This window comes from Scyliorhinus canicula, chromosome 9, assembly GCF_902713615.1.
Source record: "Scyliorhinus canicula chromosome 9, sScyCan1.1, whole genome shotgun sequence".
NCBI classification, from domain to species: Eukaryota; Metazoa; Chordata; class Chondrichthyes; order Carcharhiniformes; family Scyliorhinidae; genus Scyliorhinus; species Scyliorhinus canicula.
In genome coordinates, this window is record NC_052154.1 from 134,990,863 (window position 1) to 135,016,418 (window position 25,556).

At 46.5% G+C, this 25,556-nt stretch overlaps 1 protein-coding gene across 7 annotated transcripts in view; it reads left to right on the forward strand.

Annotated features, from left to right (window-relative positions):
• LOC119971726 (diacylglycerol lipase-alpha-like) overlaps positions 1 to 25,556 on the forward strand; it is a 513,684-nt gene that overhangs the window by 144,908 nt on the left and 343,220 nt on the right. For 6 of the 7 annotated variants that reach the window (XM_038807680.1, XM_038807682.1, XM_038807675.1 and 3 more), the window contains one exon: positions 7,123 to 7,263. The gene's annotated coding sequence lies outside the window, so the exon portion shown is untranslated. Of the gene's footprint in view, positions 1 to 1,085; positions 1,344 to 7,122; positions 7,264 to 25,556 lie in introns of those variants that run through there. The other variant, XM_038807681.1, reaches the window with a different exon arrangement.

Below are 25,556 nucleotides of genomic sequence, written 5' to 3' on the forward strand. Positions count from 1 at the left end.
TTAATAAAAGTAAATTACTGCGGATGCTGGAATCTGAAACCAAAGAGAAAATGCTGGAAAATCTCAGCAGGTCTGGCAGCATCTGTAGAGAGAGAAAATAACTAATGTTTTGAGTCCAGATGATCCTTTGTCAAAGCTAAAGACAGAGAAAGTGTTGCCCTCTGATAGTTTCTCTGCAGTTTGGCCTTTCACACCTTTTATTCTCTCTGGGGACTGCCATTAGCACTCTTTCCCCTTTGATTCTGCGGCTATTAGCACACATTTCCCTGGGTTTCTGTGGCTATGATTCATCTTTCATTCTCACGCCACAGCATAAATATTTCCCACTTTTTCTGAGATTTTCCAGCATTTTCACTTTGGCACCCTGCATCCTTATCCTTTCTTCCTATCCTTCTGAAATTTCAATTACCCTTGAATATTTTGTTCCCATTAGTCATTTTGCAACCACGTTTCTGTAATGGCTTTCATATTAAACCCATTTATTTCTATTTATTGCTATCAATTCACCATATACATTCAGATAAAGAACTTTTAATTTTGTGTTTTTACCTTTTTTTTCTCTAACCCGATTTGTTGGTGCACTCTTATATTTGTATGATTTCTACCTTCCTGTCATCAGCTGGTTATCATTACTCTCATCATTAACCTGCGCTATTGCCTTACCTTTCCTCATTAACTTTCTACATCTCCCCTGATGTGAATCCTTCTCACACACTCTTTTAAAATCTCTAGTTTAAAGCTCTCTCTAGAACCCTTGTTATACGATTCACCCCTTAAAAAGTGCTGGGACCAGGGTCCTGAAGGCTGTCGAAGCCCATTTCTCCTATGTCAATCTTTGAGCCACCAATTTAGCTCTCATTCAAAATTACCTAAAACAATGAGACTTAATGGAGTCAATGTTGAGAACTCTACTACATTGCACTAGCCTCTGATGAGTTTTCCCGCCAGTGAGATATATGCCAGAGATGGTGATGGAGGCATCTGGGACTTTGGCTGAGCAGCATAATTCTGAGTATCACTAGTCTGAGCGCCAATTTTCCCTAATTTTGGCACCGGTTCTTAGATGTCAGCGAGGGGTATGTTGCAGAATTTACTTGCCCAACCTTATTTTCATGTGATCTAATTCAATGCTTATGGCACAGCCAAGTGATTCATCCAATTTTATTCTGCTTTCCATAGCAGTTATAATGTGACTGACTGGCTTGCTGGGCCATTTCTGAGGGCAGTTACGAGTCAACCATGTTGATGTGGGGCTGGAGTCAATTATGGATCCAACAAGCTTTTTTCCCCTAAAGCACGTTAGTGAACCATTTTGGATTCCACGCATATCTGATTGATTCAAGGTAACGTTTACTGATACCACCTTCTTATTCCATATTTTGCAAGTTAGTTTTGAGCTTTTCTGCAAAGCTTTCTTTCTCTTTTTCGTATTTTTTGAGGTTCTGTTCTTTACAGTAGAAACAAAGGATGAAAAGGTTGTCACACTGTAGATAATTAACCAGCTGGTCAAACTTTATTAGGGAGGTGTTGCTTGCTCACCGTCCAAGGTGAAAGAAAGGGAAAGTCTTCCAAGTACATCTGATGATGTCACCACATAATCATGTGACACACTACACAGAGATGCATTGGTTTGCAATACATAACACTCGTGCACATGCAAAATCCATGGTTGATTTCTCCTGTGTTTTGAGCTAAAATTACAATATTTGTCTCTTGGAAAACTGCCGGAAAACATAATTTTGCAGGTTGATTTGAAATGACTTGGAAAAGTCTGCAGAAATCCAAAAAACATGACGGGGAAATAATCAGGATCAACTTGAGATCCAGATTTTTGAGAGCCTAATGTGTCTTCGGAGGGAAAAAACATTAACCAAGCCACTCAAATACGTAGGTAAGCTTAATCACATTGTGAAATATATAGCTTTTATAACCTAATATGTTACAGATATTAATTTGAACATTAAAATTTCAGTTACTAGAAAAGAATGTCAGCTGAATGGTTTTGAAAATATTGCATCGTTAATCAGTTGGTTTGACTTCTTTTGCTTATTGGCAAATTTATCTGCCATTGGTGATAAGTATTTTCATAGGTCTTTAGTTGTTATTGGAAATTTAAGTACCTATTTTTTTCACCTTCACTTGGTACGGTTTCTTAACTGTTTAGTTGAGATTTCTGGCTAATATATATATGCAATGATTATTGTAAAATGCTTTAAATTATGGAAAGTATTGTCACAAGTGGTTGTTGAAACAGTCAGTTTCTTTAGAAGGTGGTGATGCACTGTGGTAAGTCTTTTTAAAATTAGTTACAAATAACCAGTCCCCTTCCCACCTTCCAATCCTCTTCCTGTTACAAGAACCTTCCTATTTTTAAAGAAAAACATGGGACGAGAGTTAGGATCTTGAAACTGCCATCAACAGATCTGAAGGAGAGAAGGAAGCCAAGGTGGAAACAGATCTAGTGCAGGTAAAGCAACTGCATGTTTCTGTGAGAGAGAGAGATTGTGGGGCGAAGGCGATCTTTTAGGGAAGGAGAAAGATGGGGTTTGTCAGTCTATTCGGGCAGGTGAGCATATGTGTGGGCAGCAGGTGACATTGCGCACTTTCACACTTGTACAAAATTAAATAAAATAAGCTGTCTGATTTCCCATTTTTCCCCCCTTCTAAAACCATCCTCTTGGGCCTGGCTTTCAAGTTTACATACCAATCTTCGAATAACAATAACCAAAGAAGAAAGTTAAATACTTTTCAAAAGCTATCTTCTTTTTGTGATGAATAATATAAATGTATATATGTAAATTCACACTGTCTTTGTAAGCACAGTATCGCTATCCTACCACTAGGGGAGCACTCAGGAACTTGCACTGGGCTCCACTCTTGGCTCGGCCCACGACTCCTCCCCCTAGTGCAGCTGTATAAATACCCGTGTCCAGAGTCAGCCTGAGTTCACTACGAGTTCATCGACAGGTAACAGGCTGGCTCTGAAGTAAGTCGATTAAAGCCTAGATTCACATCGGAAACACGCGTCTGGTGAATTGATGGTTCCATCACTTTTATATGTGTCTAATAAATTATTTTGTTAATGAAGTTTAAAGTAGTGAGATGCGGTGGAGGGACAAAAATCGATGTGGGATATATCCAGTTTATTTTTTAAAACCCTTAGATTTCTTTCTTTACTTGATTCTGCTATAGAAGTGCCTGTTTGTTTTTGACTGTTATGGATGTATTTAGTTTTAAGTTTCGATGTGTAAAACATGTTGGGAATCAGTTAATCCAGATAACACCGACTTCTAGGCCTCAAATTGCTTTGCTGTCAGACACTGGAGGAGGGTTGATGAGGGGAAGGTGTCTGAATGAAGGAACACTGTTTAATTGTTGTTGGATTCTTGGCTGCTTATCTCGTATTGAGTGTCACATTTCTTTAATATCTTATGGGGAAGACTTAACCTTCAAGGAGCCCATGAAAATCAGAAAATAACCCTTGAGAAAATCTCAAAAAGAACTCTCAGAAAAGAAGTATTTTGCTCCTGCCAGCCACACCATTTAATAAGATCATGGCTGATCAATAAACTCAGCTCCACTCTCCCACTCAAGCTCCGTATCCCTTGATTCATTTAGATTCCAAACAATTATCAATCTCCGCCTTGAATATACCCAATAATTGTGGAACCACTGCTCACTTGAGTACAGAATTCCAAACCCTCTGAGTGAAGAAGTTTGAAGCCGTCTCCATCTTAAATGGCCAATCCCTTATCCTGAAATTATACTTGATTGTTGTCGACTCTTCGGCCAGGAGAAATAGGCTCTACCAAGCCCCCTCAGAATTGTTTTTGTTTTGATTAGATCGCCTCACATTCTTCTAAATTTCACTTTGTTTAATCCTATTCTTGACTTCTTTACTTAGTTAAGGGCGGATCACTTTTCCCATGGAGTTTTTATTGCTGCATGGAATATATATTCACTGGGGATTATGCATCTTTTCTTTAAATGTTTGCTGTTGCATATCTCCTGTTCTATGTTTCAATCTCATTGCCAAACTACTTAGGCCAACTTATTCCTCACGCCTATGTAAGTGTCTTTATTTACGCTTGATAGTCTAGTTTTGAATGTGTGCATCCCATTCAAACTCCATGTGAAATTCTATCATATTACGATCACTCTTTTGGTCACTCTTTTCAGAATATCTCTTACTCTGAGATTACTAATTAATTCTGTCTCATTATATAAACAAGATCACTTGTTCTCTGGTTGCTCTTGACTGCTCTCCATTAGTTGATATTCCAAGATATTTTTGTTGATTTAATTCCAATTTATTTTAAGATTAAAGTATCCCAAGATTACTCCATTGTTTTTGTTGAAGCATACAAACTCCTACCAGTGTTTTCTGCCCCTTGTAATTTTGTATCTTCAGTAGCTGAGTCCACTTCTTGCGTTGCTGAGTCAAAATCCTTTCTTACCTCACCTTAAATCATCCTTTTTGTTTGCCTTTTTGAACTTGAGGATAACTTGACTTTGGCAGCGAAGCAGCAAATGTTATTTGAGCAGATAACTGTTGTAAATCAACAATAGTACAGACAGCAAATGGGCGTCACCTTTGTTACAATTACAATGATCAACAATTAACCTCTTTCCATTATAAATTTACTATTTTGGGTTGTTTGTGAATGAAGATTGTCAGCAGAAACTTGGATTTGCTTTAACATGTTCAGTTTTGCATTGTCAATATTCAGTGTGCAATTACCTCTGTAATTCACAGAGACATTGCAAAAATAATACCAAATTTATAGAAATTGGCTTTTAGGGACAGGGTATCATTTTGTAACTGCATTGCTTGTTTATTATTGTGACCTGATTTTGAGACAAATCAGGGTAGATAGATAGAGAATGCCTCTTAGTTGGCAGTAGAGATCATTCATAAAAAGAGTTTTGGCAGATTAATTTAGTTGTTAGGGTTCATAGAATCATAAAATCCCTACAGTCCAGATGAAGGCCAGTTGGCCCATCGTGGTCTGCACTGACGCTCTGAAAGAGCAACCTATCCTGGCCCACACCCCTGCTCTATCCCCCTAACCCAGTAACCCCATGTAACCTTTTGGAAACGAAGGGTCAGTTTAGCAATCCACCTAACCTGTACATTTTTGGACTGGGAGGAAACCAGAGAACCCAGAGGAAACTCACGCAGACACTGGGAGAAAGTGCAAACTCCACACAGCCACCCAAGATCAGAATCGAACCCTGGTCCCTGGTGCTGTGAGGCAGCGGCGCTAACCACTGTGCCTCCGTGCCACGGGTTGTGGTCTTTCGGGACCTGAACACAGGTGAAGGAGAAATGCATTAGAAGGTGCTAATCTGTATTCGGTATGGTAGAGTAGCGGGAGTTCTATGTTTAACGTTCAATTTAGAAGCATTTTATACCCAAAAGAAGCATGAAAACAAAAAATACAATACAAAAGGCATAAAATTTATTTCTAAAAAGCAAAGCATTTTTGTGAATGCTGCTCCAGGTAAGATATTTTCTTCTCGTTTAGATCTGCAGATAGTTATTTTTCCAACTATTTTTTAGCTTCCAGAAAGAATAATGCCAATGTTTGCGGTGCTTTTACATATATTTACATCAACACAATGACACTATTAAATTGAAAATTAAATGATTGCTTTCTTGATACAATAACTCCAAATCATTAGTTTAGTTAGGCAGCAGGGTAGCATGGTGGTTAGCATAAATGCTTCACAGCTCCAGGGTCCCAGGTTCGATTCCCGGCTGTGTCACTGTCTGTGTGGAGTCTGCACGTCCTCCCCCTGTGTGCGTGGGTTTCCTCCGGGTGCTCCGGTTTCCTCCCACAGTCCAAAGATGTGCGGGTTAGGTGGATTGGCCATGCTAAATTGCCCGTAGTGTCCTAATAAAAGTAAGGTTAAGGGGGGGGTTGTTGGGTTACGGGTATAGGGTGGATACGTGGGTTTGAGTAGGGTGATCATGGCTCGGCACAACATTGAGGGCCGAAGGGCCTGTTCTGTGCTGTACTGTTCTATGTTCTATGTTCTAGTTCTAAAATTTATTTTATTTTAGTTGCTCTTTAAAACTTCCAGATTTCCACATGAGGTGCGAGTTACTGTGGGAGTTTGGCTTATCTGAGTCTTTTGGACCTTTTCTCAAGAGTCTATCTCAGCAGGAGAATAGACGCATTCAGTGGAAGAATAGTACCATATCTATTATTACGTGTTGGCAGCGGAAGCATTCTGACAGCTAAAGTTTGTGTACCCCTTATGACTCCTCACTTAAACCGGTGCAACGCATGCAAACAGATTACAGTTAATGATAGAGTGCACTCAAGTGAGATGATCTGAATAAGGAATCAGTTGTTAACCAGCTGCATTACAATCCCATATTTTAAAATTCATCAATGGGCACAGTGTCATTGACCAGCTGGCATATGCATAAAACACAGTTTTGTCAGACAAAAACTAACAAAACCATCTAATTCTAGCATTAGTTTCCACTTGATACAAACCAACTGTAACACAAATATGTTCTATCATACCTATGCAGAAAGGCTGTAATCCAGATATTCACACACAATGCTCTCCCTCAATGCATTGTTTGGGTATTCAGTCCAGTTGGAGACACAGTTTTGTTGACGAGGTGTATGACTGCAAAAAGAATTACAATTGCGTGATGCACCATAAATGCCACAAAATGCTTGGAAACCATTCACTTCCGGCCTGCACATTATCCTCGTGGTTTCCTACCTCGATAGCCCCTTAATGACACCTCTGCTCACACTTCTTCCACTAATTATTTTCCTCAATTTTGCTTTTGCAAACTAGATGAAGCAAATCAACTGAATGCAGCATTCTGTCAGATTGAAAGAGTAGGGCACAAGGTCCACTAAATTCAGAATTATTGATGGAGTGATAAAATAAGATTTAAAAGCCTTTAGATTGTCAGAAGGAAAGAAAGACTGAGTGATGAGGAATTCCTTACTGTTGAGGAACTGGACATCAAGAAATGTCAGGTATTTTTGAAAACCTGAGTCATACTATGAAATGGAGACCATATTGAAATGCAATTAGATGTGATGTTGTTGCAGTGGTGACTTGATTTATATTTTGTTATTCATTTAGGTTCATCGTTAGATACATACCATTTCCCGCAGGACACCAGCGGATATCATCCATAAGATGTACCTGATTGACACTGTTTGGCATTGGATTCAGGGGAAGAAAATGAAACTAATTGTGCTTTGATGATCAAATCAAAATCACGTAAGTAGTTTGTATTTAATTTTTGGATTATTTTGGGCTGAGTTTCTGATATTCAGCAGTGCATGCAGGAGGAAAACAGTGCTGATAAATATTTATTATTCACTCTGAATGAGCAGATCTGATATTTGCTTTGCCAAATAAGCATCATCTATCAACAATCATTACTTGGACTTCAACCATTGGGGAACTGAAATAAAACAAAATAAACAAAACTGCTGTAATTGTTGAGAGTTTCCATCCATGTATACACAATTTGAAAAAAATAGGATTGTCATTTCAATTTCAATAAAACATAACTATGGATGTAAAGAACATGTCTACCAAAATCACTGGAACTATTATAAGGTGCCAACAATACAGCTATGAGCTTTGTCTTTCTGAAGTTGGATTTTATCTGCTTGGAGCATTTTCAGTGATGTATAGGAACATAAGAACTACGAGCAGGTGTAGGCCATCTGGCCCTTCGAGCCTGTTCCGCCATTCATTGAGATCATGGCTGATCTTTAGTGGACTCAGCTCCACTTTCCTTTATTCGAGCTTTTCTCATAGTTACTGATCTATTGTTAAAAACGGGTCCAGTTTAATGGGATGAGTTAAGAATGTCACATAAAATATCCCACAGTATTTTGGTATCATTGTGTTAAATAGTGGCACAATTGAAAGTGAGTGCAGGACAGACTTACCTCTTGCATCCATCAACAATTAAAGCCTCCCTTTGTGACTTGTGATGCTGCATGTGTCCTGAAATTAAATTGTCTATTATAGTTTGAATAAAATGAAACCATTCAAAGGAATAGCTAAAGTGACATTAAACAACACAAGTTTTGTGGAGATAACAGCAACAGGACTATGTTAAAGGTTTGAACAGAATTAAGAATTAATTAAGAACACTTGTATTTATTATTATTTATTATAACACTTTTCAGAAATTTAAATAAATTTCCATAGATCTGAAACAAGAATAGGAAATTATGGAAATGCACAGTTCGTCCAAATGTTACCTCAAAAACGTCAGCCTTCTTTTCTCTTTTAAACTTTGATTAACTTGCCATACATTTCCAGCATTTTTGTTCTTCATAAAGCACTAATATAGTTGGAATATCATTTTTAGATGTCAGAACCAAGACAATTTGTACTGATAAACAACCCATTGCAAATCCAGTGAATTTTGGTCTGAACATGCACAATGCATTTTACTGCCTGAACGTTTATAGAAAGTCCATTTTGCAATGAAAATGACTGTCTGAACAATAGTAAATCACTTCCATTAGTCATATCCACTGAGAATGTAGTGTAATCTTTGTATGTCATAAGTACTTTTGCCTTTAATCCACAATCTTTTGAACATAAGAATTAGGAGCAGAAGTAGACCATCTGGCCCCTTGTGCCTGCTCCACCATTCAGTAAGATCATGGCTGATCTTTTTTGGGCTCAGCTCCACTTATCTGCCTGCTCACCATAACCCTTAATTCCTTTACTGTTCAAAAATCTATCTTTCTTTTCCTTAGACTCATCCAATAAGGTAGCCTCTTTACTGGGTAGGGAATTCAACAGATAAAGTCAAATGTGTAAATTTACATCTATATAATCCTCTTTATAGAAACATAGAAATAGGAGGAGGCCACTCAGCTCTTCTTTGCCACTCATTATAATCAGTACTGATCATCCAACTCAATGGCCTAATCCCGCCTTCCCTCCATATCCTTTGATCCTCTTGCCGAAGAGCTATATTTAACTGCTTCTTGAAAACATACAATGATTTGGCCTCAACTACTTTTTGTGCTAACGAATTTCACAGGCTCACTACTCTCTGGGTGAAGAAATTTCTCCTTATCTCTGTCCTAAGTGTTCTAACCCGCATCCTCAGACTGTGATTCCTGGTTCTGGACACCACCAACCTTCTTGTGTATACTCTGTCTAGTCCTGTTAGAATTTTATAGGTTTCTATGAGGTCCCCCTTCATTCTTCTGAACTCCAGTGAATACTGTCCCAACCGACTCAATCGCTTTTCATTCCTCCATCCTGTCATCGCAGGAATCGATGCACTCCCTCTACAGCAAGAACATCCTTCCTCCGATAAGAACATCAAACCTGCAGATAATATTCCAGGTGTTGCCTGAACAAATGAAATTAAAAATGAAAATAGCTTATTGTCACGAGTAGGTTTCAATGAAGTTACTGTGAAAAACCCCTAGTCGCCACATTCCGGCGCCTGTCTGGGGAGGCTGGTACGGGAATTGAACCATGCTGCTGGCCTGCTTGGTCTGCTTTAAAAGCCAGCAATTTAGCCCAGTGTGCTAAACCAGCTCCTGTACTCAAATCCTCTTGTAATGAAGGCCAACCTTTACTGCCTGCTGCATCTGTATGCTTATCTTCAGCAACTGGTGTATGAGGACATCCAGATCTTGTTGCACATCCCCCCTCTTAATTTATGGTCATTCAGATAATAGTCTTCCTTCTTGTTTTTGCTACCAAAGTGAATAACCTCACATTTATCCAAATTATACTGCATCTACCATTCACCTGCCCACTCAGTCGACTTGTCCAAATCACATTGAAAGATCTCTGCATCCTCCTCACTGCTCACCTTCCACCAACTTTGTGTCATGTTATAACAACCAATATTATGAAGTGCTTCATGGCTAATAGTTATTAAATTCTGATTTTGTACATGAAAAGGATGCTTTTAAAAAAAAATCCGACATTGGTAAACAACTCCAAATAAATGCTGCAGCCAGTTTGCGCGCACAGACCAACAGCGAACCATTGACAGCACCTTCCTTCCATACCTGCAATCTCTCGCATCTGTAAGGACAAGGGCAGCTGATGTGTAGGAACACTACCGCTTGCATGTTCCCCTCCCAAGCTTTTTTAGAGGGGCTGGTTTAGCACACTGGGCTAAATCGCTGGCTTTGAAAGCAGACCATGGAAAGCCAGCAGCACGGTTCAATTCCCGTACCAGCCTCCCCGAACAGGCGCCGGAATGTGGCGACTAGAGGCTTTTCACAGTAACTTCATTGAAGCCTACTCGTGACAATAAGCGATTTTCATTTCATTTCATTTCAAGTTACACATCATCCTGACTTAGTGAAAGAACAGCGATATGATTCTGTCATTGGGTCAAAAACTGGAATTCACTTCCTTTTAAAAAAAAATATTTTTATTCTCCTCCTTTTTCACATTTTCTCCCAAATTTACTCCCAACAATAATCAGTAACGGATGCAATGCCAATCCCCATACCCATAACAACAATCCCATCCTCCCACCAAACCCCAAACATTAGCCTGCATGTTAACATAAACAAATGACAAAAAAGAATCAGGAATAGCCCATAGTCACCATTAACACATACTGCTGCAACCCTCCCACCCCCACCCCCCCAATGTTTGATGTAATCTAATTCTCGAAAGTGCATAATGAATAACATCCATGAATTGTAGAACCCTCCCCCCGCCCCGCCATCCTTCCCCTCAGTTCAAATTTGACCTTCTCAAGAGTCAGGAATTCCAGCAGGTGCCCCCCCGCCATGCCAGGGCACAGGGTGGAGAGGTTGATCTCCATCCTAACAGGATCCGCCTTTGGGCGATCAATGAGGCGAAGGCTACAACATCTGCCTCTGCACCCGTTTCCAACCGCGGCTGGTTCAACACCCCGAATATGGCCTCCCAAGGGCCCGGGTCCAGTTTCACGGACACCACTTTAGAGATTACCCTAAGAGCCTCCTTCCAGTAATCCTCCAGGTTTGGACAGGACTAAAACATATGAACGTGGTTTGCGGGGGCCCCCTGCAACACTCACACATCCCCTCAAAGAGCTGGCTCATCATCGCCCTTGTAAGGTGTGCTCTGTACACCACCTTGAGCTGTATCAGCCTCAACCTCATACACTAGGTGGAGGCGTTCACCCTCCGGAGCAGCTCACACCAGAGCCCCTCCTTCATACCCCCTCCCAACTCCTTCCTCCCACTTTGCCTTGATCCCTCCCAGCGGCGCCTTCTCCACTTCCAAAATAGTCCCGTAAACCGCTGATACTACCCCCTTCTCCAGTCCCCCTGTCGTCAGCACCTCCTTCAGCAATGTGGAAGCCGGCTGTACAGGGATGCTCTGAATCTCCTTTCTGGCAAAGTCTCGAACCTGCATGTATCTAAATATTTCCCCCCTGCTCCAGCCCATACTTCACTCCCAGCTCCTTCAATCCTGCAAACTGACTCCCAAGAAACAAATCTTTTAGTGTCTGAATACCTTTCTCCTCCTAACTCCGAAAATTTCTATCCCAGTTCCCTGGCTCAAATCTATGGTTCTCCCAAATCGGCATTTCCCTTGACCCTGCCCCGAACCCGAAGTGCTGGCGAAACTGTCTCCAAATTGTCAACGAAGCTATTACTACCGGACTCCCTGAGCATCTCCCCGGGGCCGCCGGGAGCAGCGCTGTTGCTAGTGCCTTCAATCCTGACCCCCTACACAAACTCTCCTCCGTTCTGACCCATTGAGAGTCAACCCCTCTGACCCAGCTCCGTACCTTCTCCACATTCGTCGCCCAGTAATAATACATCAGGTTCGTTAGACCCAACCACCTGCCTGCCTTCCTCTCTGTAGTAGCACCTTTCTAATTCTGGCCTCCTTCCCTCCCCATATGAATGAGGCAATAATCCCTTCAAACTCTCGAACAAACGCCTTTGGTAAGAAAATCGGCAGGCTTTGGAAAACAAACAAGAATCACGGCAATGCATTCATTTTAACCGCCTGTACCCGACCCGCCAGTGACAGAGGGAGATCTTTCCACCTTGCAAGATCAGCTTTCACCCTCCCACCAAACTAGAAATGTTGTACCTGCGGAGCCCCCCCCAACAATCCCGAGCAACTTGTATGCCCGGGTATCTAAAGTGAGTTGGAATTCTGTTCCAAACAGCATTGTAGGAGTACCTACACCAGATGGACTGCAGGAGTTCAATAAGGTGACTCACCAGCACCTTTTCGAGGGCAATTAGTGAGACAACAAATGCTGGCTTTGCCTGTGACACACACGTCCTATGAAAATAGATTTTCAGTTGACTTGCTTATTTTTTGTTGGGTGAGGTTGATGTTGTCAATGTCAGGGAGAGAAATTCATGCTTTCCTTCAACAGAAATATGCCAGGAGCACTTTTTATATCCACAAGCAGACGGGTCTTCTATTTAACATCTCAACATTCTTAGTCAGCATGCATTGTGTTCAAGTCCTCGATTGAAGCCCAAATCTACAACTTTGTTAGGAGAGACAAGGGTGCTTAACTCTTATTCTAAAATTTAAACACAAATTTCTGGAAAGGTACAACAGATCAGTTTGTATTTGAAAGAGGAAAAATATGAAAAAAGCTAGTTTTGATGAACGGTGTCAGCTGAAACAGCTATGTATCAGATGTCACCTAATCTGCTTTACATTTCCAGCACTTTCATTTCCAATGCACTTACATTTAGAGTAATTAATAGTCAGAAGAAAATTGCAAAGAAATCATTGTGAATGCAATGGTTTTAAAAGCTACTTGAGTGAAATTCAAGTTGTTTTTAATGTTTGCACCCTTGCTATACAATACTGCCCTGTATTTATGGCAGGTGTAGTTTACTTGAACTAAAACATAGCAGGTGTTGTTGGGTGATGTTTATATTTGTTACCAAAGCTGTTTGGAGTTGTTTACCAGCGCTAGCTGTTTTTGTTTTAAGCAGGTATTATATTTTACCAGGTGAGAATTGGAAAACAGAAAAATTGGACAGCCGGATTTTATTCAATAGCTTAGTTTCCATATTGCGTGATACAAAGGTGGTATTTCTGTCTGTGACATCCAGTACGATGTCAGCAGCCAACTTTAGGTCCCTTGCTTGTCAGCTCAGATGGCTCCAGTGTGATACAGAATGATGCCAACAGTGCAGATTCAACCCCCAGGAGGCCTGCTTCCTCACTTGTGGAGTCAAGATGACCCTCAAGTTATAGGTAACCTATTTTTCAAATTTATTCTTTCATGAGATGTGGATGTTGCTGGCATGGTCAACATTTACTGACAGCCCTTGAACTGAGGGCAGCTAAGAGTCAATCACACTGCTTTTTTAAAAAATAATTTTTATTCAAATTTTCACAAAATATCACTAACAAAAAATATCAAGAAAAGACAGAACAAAACCCACCCCCCATGTATACAAAAAAGAAAAAAGAAATTAACGCCTGTCATTAGCAATGAACAAATATACACATCCCTTCAGCCCAAAACAAAGAAAACGTCCCCCCCGGGTTGCTGCTGCTGCTGGCCTTTTTCTACCGTTCTGCCAGGAAATCTAGGAATGGTTTCCACCTCCTTGAAGAATCCCTGCACTGACCCCCTTAGGGCAAATTTCACCCTCTCCAATTTAATAAACCCCGCCATACCGTTGATCCAGGCCTCCACGCTTGGGGGTCTTGCATCCTTCCACTGAAGACGAATCCTCCGCCGGGTTATTAGGGACGCAAAGGCCAGAATACCGGCCTCTTTCGCCTCCTGCACTGCCGGCTCCTCTGCAACTCCAAATATTGCGAGCCGCCAGCCCGGTTTGACCATGGATCCTACCACCCTCGATACCGTCCTTGCTATGCCCTTCCAAAATTCACCCAGCCCGGTTTGACCCTGGATCCTACCACCCTCGACGCCATCCTTGCTACGCCCTTCCAAACTTCCCCCAGTGCTGGGCATGCCAAGAAAATATGGGAATGGTTTGCTGGGCTCCCTGGGCTCCTAATACACCTCTCCTCATTCCCAAAAAAACGGGTCATGCTTGTCCCGGTCATGTGAGCCCTATGCAGCACCTAAAACTGTATGAGGCTAAGCCTCGCACAAGAAGAGGAGGAGTTCACCCTTCCCAGGGCGTCCGCCCACGTCCCCTCCTCAATCTCCTCACCCAGCTCCTCCTCCCATTTACCCTTTAGCTCCTCCACCGAGGCCTCGTCTACCTCCTGCATCACTTGGTATGTTGCCGAGATCCTCCTCTCTCCAACCCACACCCCCGCGAGCACCCTGTCCTGGACCCCACATGGTGGCAGCAGAGGGAACTCCGCCACCTGCCGCCTGACAAACGCCCTTACCTGCATGTACCTAAAGGTGTTCCCCGGGGAGAGCCCGGACTTCCAGCTCATCCAGGCTTGCAAACTTCCTGTCTACAAACAGGTCCCCCAACCGCCTAACACCTGCCCTGTGCCAACTCAGGAACCCGCCGTCACTTCTTCCCGGGACAAACCGGTGGTTCCCCCGTATCGGGGACCTCATCGAGGGTAGCCGCCACCACCGGGCTCGTGGTATACCTCGTTGGAAGGAGCGGCAGAGGCGCCATTACCAGCGCCTCCAGGCTCGTGCCCAACAGGACGCCATCTCCATCCTCTTCCATGCTGGCCCTTCCCCGTCCATCACCCACTTACGCACCATCGCTGCATTGGCAGCCCAATAATACCCACAGAGGTTGGGCAGCGCCAGCCTCCCCCCTATCCCTGCCCCGCTCCAGGAACACCCTTCTCACCCTCGGGGTCCCGTGCGCCCACACAAACCCCGTAATGCTCCTGTTAACCTGCCTGAAAAAGGCCTTCGGGATAAGGATGGGGAGGCACTGGAACAGGAACAGAAATCTCGGGAGCACCGTCATCTTGACTGATTGCACCCTACCCGCCAGAGACAGCGGCAGCATGTCCCACCTCTTAAACTCCTCCTCCATTTGCTCCACCAGCCTCGTGAGGTTAAGCTTTTGCAAGGCCCCCCAGCTCCTGGCCACCTGGACCCCCAAGTACCTGAAGCTCCTCTCCGCCCTTTTTACTGGGAGCCTACCAATCCCCGCCTCCTGGTCCCCCGGGTGTACAACGAACAGCTCGCTCTTCCCCAAGTTGAGCTTGTACCCTGAGAAATCCCCAAATTCCCTGAGAATCCACATCACCTCCGGCATTCCCCCCACCGGGTCCGCCACATACAACAATAGGTCATCCGCATAGAGCGACACTCGGTGTTCCTCCCCACCTCGCACCAGCCCCCTCCAGTTCCTTGACTCCCTCAGTGCCATGGCCAGGGGTTCAATTGCCAGCGCAAAAAGCAGGGGGGGGACAAGGGACACCCCTGCCTCGTCCCTCGGTATAACTGAAAATACTCCGACCTCCTCCTACTCGTGGCCACGCTCGCCATCGGGGCCTCATATAACAGCCTCAGTCACCTGACAAATCCCTCCCCAAACCCGAACCTCTCTAACACCTCCCACAAGTTGCGGTGAATGTAACTTAGTAATTCACACTGTATTTACCATTGTTAGCGCAGTAGCGTTATCCGACCACTAGGAGGAGTAGCTCTGGGAATGCTCAGGAGTTTGTACAGGGCTCCACCCTTGGCTCCGCCCATGACTCCTCCCCCTGGGCTGCTGTATAAATACCCTTGTCCAGAGCCAGCCTGCAGTTCATCGAGAGTTCAATGGTTAACAGGCTGGCTCTGTAGTAAGTAGATTAAAACCACTGTTCATATCTTAAAGCACGTGTCTAGTGAATTGATGGTTCCATCAATTTAATCTACTTAAGAACAGTCAGGATCAATCATGGAATCAGCCCTCAAGCCTGGACGCATGGAACTCGACCCACAGGATGCAGAGGCAAAAGAAATCTTCTCCCACTGGCTGCGGTGCTTTAAGGCCTACCTGGCAGAAGCAAGCACAGCCGAAACAACAGAGGAACAGAAGTTAAGTCTACTGCACGCAAGGGTGAGCCACAGAATCTCTACGCAACTAAACTCGGCCGGTTCACATACTGCAGCGCTAGCGATACTCGATAAGATGTATGTAAGGCCCATTAGCAAAGTTTCCGCACGCCATGTGTTCACGACTCGCCGCCAGCGGCCCCCACAGAATCACTTGCCGAATTTTTAAGAGAGCTCAATAATCTATCAAATGACTGCAACTATCAAGCGGTTACCGCGGCTGAACATGGAGAACTTGCTGTACGCGATGTTTTTGTAGCGGGCCTCAGGTCTAATTATGTGCGCAACCGACTGCTGGAAAAGGGGGCCAAAGACTTAGAAACAACTGCGGAAATTGCTACCACGATGGAGGTCTCCTTCCGCAGCGTCACCTCGTTCCCTGCGGACCCCGCGACCCAATCATAGTCCCCCGACCAGCGACTCCCCCAGGCCTGTGCCACGCGGCCGCCCAGTCACCATGCTGCCCGAGCCAGCCACCATGCTGCTCCAGCCAGCCACTATGCTGCTCCAGCCTGCCATTTCTGCGGCCAGATTCAGCACCCGCGGCAGCACTGCCCGGCCCGCAACGCGACCTGCAGCAGCTGCGGGCGGAAAGGCTACTACGCGAGAGTGTGCCTCGCAAAAAGGGCCCCAGCGTCCAACTCCCAAGCGGCACGAAGTAATCGCTCCCCACACCCGCAGGCCCGCGGGGCCCGAAACGCTGCGGCCTATGCCCTGACCCCGCCCCCTCCCGCCTGGGGCGATTCATGGGGGCCGCCATCTTGGCAAACCACCACGCGGCCGGCCACGTGCGACTCATGGGGGCCGCCATCTTGGACGCCATTTTCCTCGCCGCCTGCCACGTGCAATCCACGGGCCCGACCTGCATCTCCACGCTCGAACAACTCATCGGAAGAGTACGACCTCCCCGGGCGCTCGTCACGCAGCCCGCAACTGGATCAATCACGCCCGAAGCACCTGCAAAATTCGATGGCAGAGGTCCAAATCAACGGGTACAACAAGCCATGCCTGCGCGCCACTCTTATTAGGCCTAGATTTTCAGTGTAACCTTAAGAGCCTCACCCTCAGCTTCGTCGGGCCCCTGCCCCCACTCACTATCTGCAGCCTCGCTACGCTGCGAATCTCCCCCCCCCCCCCCCCCCCCCCCCCCCCCCCCTCTCTTCGCCAATCTCACAAAGGACTGTAAACCCGTAGCCACAGCCTGCAGGATAGGGTATTTATCAGATCAGAGGTCCGAAGGCGTCTCAGTGAGGGGATTATAGAGGCCAGCAATAGTCCCTGGAGAGCTCAGGTGGTGGTCGTTAAGACCGGGGAAAAATCCCGCATGATTGTCGACTATAGTCAGACCATAAATAGATTTACGCTCCTCGACGCGTATCCCCTCCCCAGGATTGCAGACATGGCAAATCAGATCGCCCAGTATCGGCTCTTTCCACGGTGGATCTGAAGTCTGCATACCACCAGCTCCCAATCCGCCTGGAGGACCGCAACTACACGGCATTCGAGGCCGATGGCCGCCTCTTACATTTCCTCCGGGTCCCCTTCGGCGTCACTAATGGTGACTCGGTGTTCTAATGAGCAATGGACCGAATGTGGACCAGTACGGGCTGCGGGCCACGTTTCCATACTTGGACAATGTCACCATCTGCGGCTATGACCAGCAGGACCACGACGCCAACCTCTACCATTTTCACCAGACGGCTCAGAAATTAAACCTCACTTATAACAAGGAGAAATGCGTTTTCCACACAGACTGGCCATCCTCGGCTACGTTGTGGAAAATGGAGTCCTGGGCCCAGACCCGGACTCTTAGAACTCCCCCTCCCCCATTGCCCCAAGGCCCTCAAACGGTGCTTGGGCTTCACCTACTACGCCCAGTGGGTAACTCAATATGCGGACAAAGCCCGCCCACTCTTTAAGGCCACACGATTTCCCCTGTCAGCTGAGGCACGCCAGACCTTCAACTGCATCAAGGAGGACGTCGCCAAAGCGGCCATGCGGGCGGTGGATGAATCCACTCCATTCCAGGTTGAGAGCGACGCCTCAGACGTAGCTTTAGCAGCCACATTAAATCAGGCAGGGAGACCAGTCGCATTTTTCTCCCGTACCCTTTCCGCTTCAGAACTCCGACACTCCTCAGTCGAGAAAGAAGCACAAGCCATTGTGGAGGCTATTCGTTACTGGAGACACTACCTCTCAGGTAGGAGGTTCACCCTCATCACCGGCCAAAGATTGGTTGCCTTTATGTTTGATAACTCGCAAAGGGGCAAAATAAAAAAAGATTAAATTCTTCGGTGGAGGATCGAACTCTCCACCTACAATTACGATATTAAGTATCGACCCGGGAAGCTCAACGAGCCTCCGGATGCCCTATCCTGTGAGACATGCGCCAGCGCGCAGATTGACCGACTGAAAGTCATCCACAACGACCTCTGCCACCCAGGGGTCACCCGGCTCGCCCACTACATCAGAGCCCGAAACCTGCCTTCCTCCAACGAGGAGGTAAAAGCGGTCACCAGGGACTGCCCGATCTGTGCAGAGTGCAAACCGCACTTCTATAGACCAGACAGGGCCCATCTGGTCAAGGCTTCTAGGCCCTTTGAACGCCTCGCGATTGATTTCAAAGGGCCACTCCCCTCAACTAACAAGAACGTTTACTTTCTAAACGTCGGAGATGAGTTCTCCCGTTTCCCATTTGCTATCCCGTGCCCCGACATGACCTCCCATACAGTCATTAATTAGGGCCCTGCATAGCATCTTCACCCTGTTTGGTTTCCCCAGCTACGTGCACAGCGACTGGGGTTCGTCCTTCATGAGCGACGAGCTGCGTCAGTACCTGCTCGACAAGGGCATTGCCTCGAGCAGAACTACCAGCTACAACCCCAGGGGGAACGGGCAGGTGGAGAGGGAGAACGTGACGGTCTGGAAGACCGTCCTACTGACCCTCCGGTCTAGAAAGCTCCAAGTCTCCCAGTGGCAGGAAGTCCTCCCAGACGCGCTCCACGCTATTAGGTTCCTTTTGTGTACGGTGACCAATCAGACCCCTCACGAGAGGCTCTTCATTTTTTCCAGGGGCACTACCACGGGGGTCTCACTTCCGGCATGGCTGAGGACACCGGGCCCGGTACTCCTGAGGAAACACGTCAGGGTACACAAAACCGACTCCCTTGTTGAGAAGGTGCGCCTGCTCCACTCCAACTCCCAGTACGCCTTTGTCGAGTTCCTTGACGGCCGTCAGGACACAGTATCCCTCCGGGATCCAGTGCCCCCTCTACCCCCACAGAAGGACCCCTCACCCTACACCCCATGCTGCCGCTCCCAGGCCCACGAGCTCGCTCCACCAGTTCCGTGCACCCCCGCCGGCCAGCCCCCAGCGCCCCCAGTCCCCGGTCGAACCAGAAGAGTATGAAGCTCGGATACAACCCTCCCTGGAGTCCGCCATCGTACCCCAGCACACAACACCCATCCAGCCACCGCAAGAGGCTGCAACCCCGGTGCTCCGCAGATCACAGCGGACAGTTTGACCACCGGACAGACTTACGTTGTGGACCACCACCCCCGCCGGACTTGATTTTTTTGCAGGGGGTGAATGTGGTGAATGTAACTTAGTAATTCACACTGTATTTACCAATACCATTGTAAGCGCAGTAGCGTTATCCGACCACTAGGGGGAGTAGCTCTGGGAATGCTCAGGAGTTGGTACAGGGCTCCATCCTTGGCTCTGCCCACAACTCCTCCCCCTGGACTGCTGTATAAATACCCTTGTCCAGAGCCAGCCTGCAGTTCATCGAGAGTTCAACGGGTAACAGGCTGGCTCTGTAGTAAGTAGATTAAAACCACTGTTCATATCTTAAAACACGTGTCTAGTGAATTGATGGTTCCATCACAAGTACCCCCGCTCAACCCTGGCAAAGGCCTTATCCACGTCCAACGCCACCACTATCTCTGCCTCCCATTCTACCGCCGGCATCATTATAACATTCAAGAGCCTCCGTATGTTAGTGTTCAGCTGCCTCCCCTTCACGAACCCCATTTGATCCTCGTGGATAACCTGCGGCACACAGTCCTCTATCCTCGTGGCTAAGATCTTCGCCAACAGCTTGGCGTCTGAGTTAGATCGAGATCGGCCTGTATGACCCACACTGCAGGGGATCCTTGTCCCGCTTAAGGATCAAGGAAATCAGCGCCCGAAACATCGTCGGATGCAGAGCCCCCCCTTCCCTTGCCTCGTTGAAGGTCCTAACCAACAGGGGGCCCAACAGGTCTGCATACATTTTATAGAATTCGACCGGGAACCCATCCGGACCCGGGGCCTTCCCCGACTGCATGCCTCCTATCCCTTTAACCAGCTCCTCCAGCTCAACCGGCTCCACCAGTCCCTCCTCCACCCTCGGGAATCTCAACCGGTCCAAGAAGCGCCCCATCCCCCCCTCCTCCACTGGGGGTTCGGACTGATACAGTTCCTCATAAAAGTCCTTGAAGACCCCGTTAATGTCTACCCCCCTTCGCACCACATTCCCTCCCCTATCCTTAACTCCACCAATCTCCCTGGCCACATCCCGCTTACGGAACTGGTGCGCCAGCATCCTGCTCTCCTTCTCCCCATATTCATACACTGCTCCCTGTGCCTTCCTCCACTGAGCTTCTGCCTTTCTGGTGGTCAACAAGTCGAACTCAGCCTGGAGACTACGCCGCTCCCTCAGCAATCCTTCCTCCGGAGCCTCCGCGCATCTCCTGTCCACCCTCACCATCTCTCCCACCAGTCTCTCCCTCTCTCTCTGCTCTCTCCTCTTCCTGTGGGCTCGGATGGAGATCAACTCCCCCCTAACCACCGCCTTCAGCGCCTCCCAGACTGTCCCCACCCGGACCTCCCCATTGTCATTGGCCTCCAGGTACCTCGATACATCCTCGAACCCGCCCGCCCACCTCCTCATCCGCCAGCAGCGCCACCTCCAAGCGCCAAAACGGGCGCTGGTCCCTCTCCTCCCCCAGCTCGAGGTCCACCCAGTGCGGGGCATGGTCAGAAATGGCGATCGCCGAATACTCAGCATCCTCCACCCTCGCAATCAGCGCCTTACTCATAACGAAAAAATTATTCCGGGAATAGGCCTTATGCACATGGAAGAAGTATGGAAATTCCCTGGCCCTCGGCCTCGCAAACCTCCATGGATCCACCCCTCCCACCTGGTCCATAAACCCCCTCAACACCTTAGCCGCCGCTGGCCTCCTCCCCGTCCTGGATCTGGATCGATCCAGTGCCGGGTCCAGCACCGTGTTAAAATCCCCCCCCATTATCAGGCCCCCCCACCTCCAAATCTGGAACCCGGCCCAACATGCACCGCATGAAACCCGCATCGTCCCAATTCGGGCCGTATACATTGACCAGTACCACCCGCTCCCCCTGCAGCTTACCGCTTACCATCACATAACCGCCCGCCGCTGTCTGCCCCACATTCGATGCCTCAAACGACACCCTCTTCCCCACCAGGATCGCCACCCCCCGATTTTTTGCATCCAGCCCCGAATGAAACACCTGGCCTACCCATCTCTTCCTCAATCTAACCTGATCCGCCACCATCAGGTGCGTCTCCTGAAGTATGGTCACATCCGCCTTCAGCCCCTTCAGGTACGCAAACACGCGGGCCCGTTTGACCAGCCCATTCAGTCCCCTCACATTCCAGGTTATCAGTCGGATCAGGGGGCTACCTGCCCCCCTCCCCCGCCGACTATCCATTACCCTTCCTCAGCCCGCCACGTGCCCGCGCCCCCCGCTCAGCCCGTTCCCCACGGCGGCAGACTCCCATCCCGACCCCCTCCACATACTCCAGCTCCTTCTTGGCCATTCCAGCAGCAACCCGGGAACCCCCCCCAAAGCTAGGAGCCCCCTTAGCTGCATTGCTCCCTCCATTGTACTCCCGCAAGTCAGCTGACCCCGGCTACTCCCGCCCCTTCTCCGACCCCTGTCAATCACATTGCTGTGGGTCTGGAGTCCCATATACGTCAGACCTGGCGGGGGTGGTAGATTTTCTTCCCTGAAGGACATGTGTGAAGCACGTGGGTTTTTCACAACACTTGATGATAGTTTCATGGACACCATTACTGAGACTACCTTTATATTCCAAATTTATTAATTGAATTCAAATTCCATCAGCTGCTGTGAACCCTTGACCTCAGAACATTAGACTAGATCTCGACATCAGCATCTCCCCCAGCTGAGGAACAAGGGCTAATTACATTATTACTATACATGAATAATGGACATTGGGATGAAATACTTTCTTTTTATTACCTTATCAGAGTTACAAAGCCAGAGCTCAGAGTGCGGACAGGGGTAAACCCCTAATCCAGCTCCTTGCCTGCTCCAAAAACCAATTCAAATTGAATCCAGTTCATTGTCGCCACAAGAGAGACTTACCAGATCCAGGCAGTTCACCTGACCTCACGCTCATCTTAGCCAAAAGGCCGAGAAGCGATTGTGATAAAATACTGAACTAGCACAATTACCTGTGGAACGACATGCTGGCAAAATGTAGCTGTTTAAGGAGAGGGGCTGGAGCGAGGGCGGGTGTTCAATGGTAAGGGGGTAATAGGAAAGAGAGGAGGAAAGAATAGTAAAACAGAAAGGAAACTCTGATACCCATCGCTGAAAATATAAATTGGAGATGTAGGCTGAATATTTGACATCTTACTCTGAAATTTAGAAATGCTGAGAAATGCATGTATATTAGACCAATCTTTTAATCTGTGCTGTTCTGCTCTGGTTAAGGAAAAGTGTTGGTGTAGTGCAGTGGTGGGCAAACTTTTCCGTGCAAGGGCCACATTCAGAAATTCACAATTTTAAAGGGCCGCATAGTATATTAAGTAAAATAATTACTTCACCCGGTTATGATTCTGGGCGCCTCATATAGAACATAGAACAGTACAGCACAGAACAGGCCCTTCGGCCCTCGACGTTGTGCCGAGCAATGATCACCCTACTCAAGTCAACGTATCTACCCTATACCAGTAAGTAACCCAACAGCCCCCCCCATTAACCTTAAAAAAATAATTAAAAATTTTTTAAAAAATTTAAAAAAAAAATAATTTTTTTTTAAAATGACTTGGTGGGCCGCATAAAGACCTTTGGCGGGCCGCATGCGGCCCGTGGGCCGTAGTTTGCCCACCCCTGGTGTAGTGTGTAGTACTTCTGCTTTACCTGAACCCAGTCCAAAAGGTAGAAAACGGTTTTAATTTCCTATGATGGGAAACGTAGTTATGCTCAGAAGGATATATGAAGAATGTTGTCCTGATTTTTCAGTGATTTGGAAGCGTAAGAGGAAAATCTCTGACAAAGGTTGCAATAGAAATGTGAATGTTGATGTTCTGAGGAACTTGGGTGTACTCGTAAACGGATCACAGAATGTTAGCATGTATTTACAGCATGTAATAATAAAGGCAAAAAGCATATTGACATTTATTGCCAGATTGGAGTACAAGAATAAGGAAGTCTTGCCATAGTTGTACAGGATTTTGTTGAGCCCACACCTGTGTAAAGTTTTGATCCCTTTATCTCAGGAAAGATATCCGTGCAATGAAGGTGGTACACTGAAGATTCACTGGATTGGTTTCTGGGATGAAAGGGTTGTCCATGATAGGCTGAGTAAATTGTGTCTAGATTCTCTGGAGTTTAGGTGAATGGGTGGTGATCTCACTGAATGTACAAGATTTTGAAGTGATTTGTCAGGGTAGAAATTTGTTTCACCATTGGAGTGGATTTGTTTATTGTCACGTGTACTGAGGTACAGCGAAAAGTATTTTCTGCGAGCAACTTAACAGATCATTAAGTACATGGGAAGAAAAGGGAATAAAAGAAAATAAACAATAGGGCAACACAAGGTATACAATGTAACTACATAAGCACTGGCATTGGATGAAGCATACACGGTGTAGTGTTAATGAGTTCAGTCCATAAGAGGGTCATTTAGGAGTCTGGTAACAGCGGGGAAGAAGCTGTTTTTGAGTCTGTTTGTGCGTGTTCTCAGACTTCTGTATCTCCTGCCCGATGGAAGAAGTTGGAAGAGTGAGTAAGCCAGGTGGGAGGGGTCTTTGATTATGCTGCCCACTTTCCTCAGGCAGCAGGAGGTGTTAGATGGAGTCAATGGATGGGAGGCAGGTTGATGTGATGGACTGGGCGGTAGTCACGACTCTCTGAAGTTTCTTGCGGCCCTAGGCCGAGCAGTTGCCATACCAAGCTCTGATGCAGCCAGATAGGATGCTTTCTATGCGCATCTGTAAAAGTTGGGAAGGGTTAATGTGGACATGCCAAATTTCCTTAGTTTCCTGAGGAAGTATAGGTGCTGTTGTGCTTTCTTGGTGGTAGCGTTGACGTGGGTGGACCAGGACAGATTTCTGAAGATGTGCACCCCAAGGAATTTGAAACTGTGAACGATCTCCACCTCGGCCCCATTGATGCTGACAGGGTTTGTACAGTACTTTGCTTCCTGAAGTCAATGACCAGCTCTTTACTTTTGCTGGCATTGAGGGAGAGATTGTTGTCGCGGCGCCACTCCACTAAGTTCTCAATCTCCCTCCTGTATTCTGACTCGTCGTTATTCGAGATCAGCCCCACTATGGCCGTTTCGTCAGCCAACTTGTAGATGGAGTTGGAACCAAATTTTGTCACGCAGTTGAGTGTGTACAGGGAGTAGAGTAGGGGGCTAAGTATGCAGCCTTATGGGGACCCGGTATTGAGGACTATTGTGGAGGAGGTGTTGTTGTTCATTCTTACTGATTGTGGTCTGTGTCAGAAAATTGAGGATGCAGTTGCAGAGTGAGGAGCCAAGTCTCAGGTTTTAGAGCTTTGATATGTGCTTGGCTGGGATTATGGTGTTGAAGGCGGAGCTGTAGTCAATAAATAGGAGTCTGATGTCGGAGTCCTTGTTGTCGAGATGCTCTAGGGATGAGTATAGGGTCAGGGAAATGGCGTCTGCTGTGGACCGGTTGCGACGGTATGTGAATTGCAGTGGATCAAGGCGTTCTGGGAGTGTGGAGGTGATGCACTTCATGACCAACCTCTTGAAGCACTGCGGAACTCAGGTTGTGGAATCTAGAACAAGGCGGCGCTGTCTCAAGATAAAGGGGTCATCATTTACGACTGAGATGAGGAGAAATTTCTTCACTCAAAGGATGTGTATCTTGGAATAATCTACAGCAGGGGACTTTGGGTGCTCCATTGTTGAATATTTTAAGACTGAGATGTGTCTCAGACCATCAAGGGATATGGGGAGTGGGTGGTGTTCCTACACCCTGGGCTAGTGTGCAGTCAATTCCAACCCCACAGACCTCGGAGTCCCAAGATAAGTGAATTAACCAATGAAGATCTTTAACCCTTGACTGCTCTATGAGTTACATATACCAAATTTATAAGTAAAACATTAACAAACTCTTTATTAATAAAACGAAGAAAAGATGAACGTATAAGGAAATAACAGGATAATTGTCTACCAGACAACTTAATCCCAAGATCCTGTCCCACCCTCTACCTAGACACACACAAAACATACACACAGTAAGGATTGGTGAGAAATTAAAT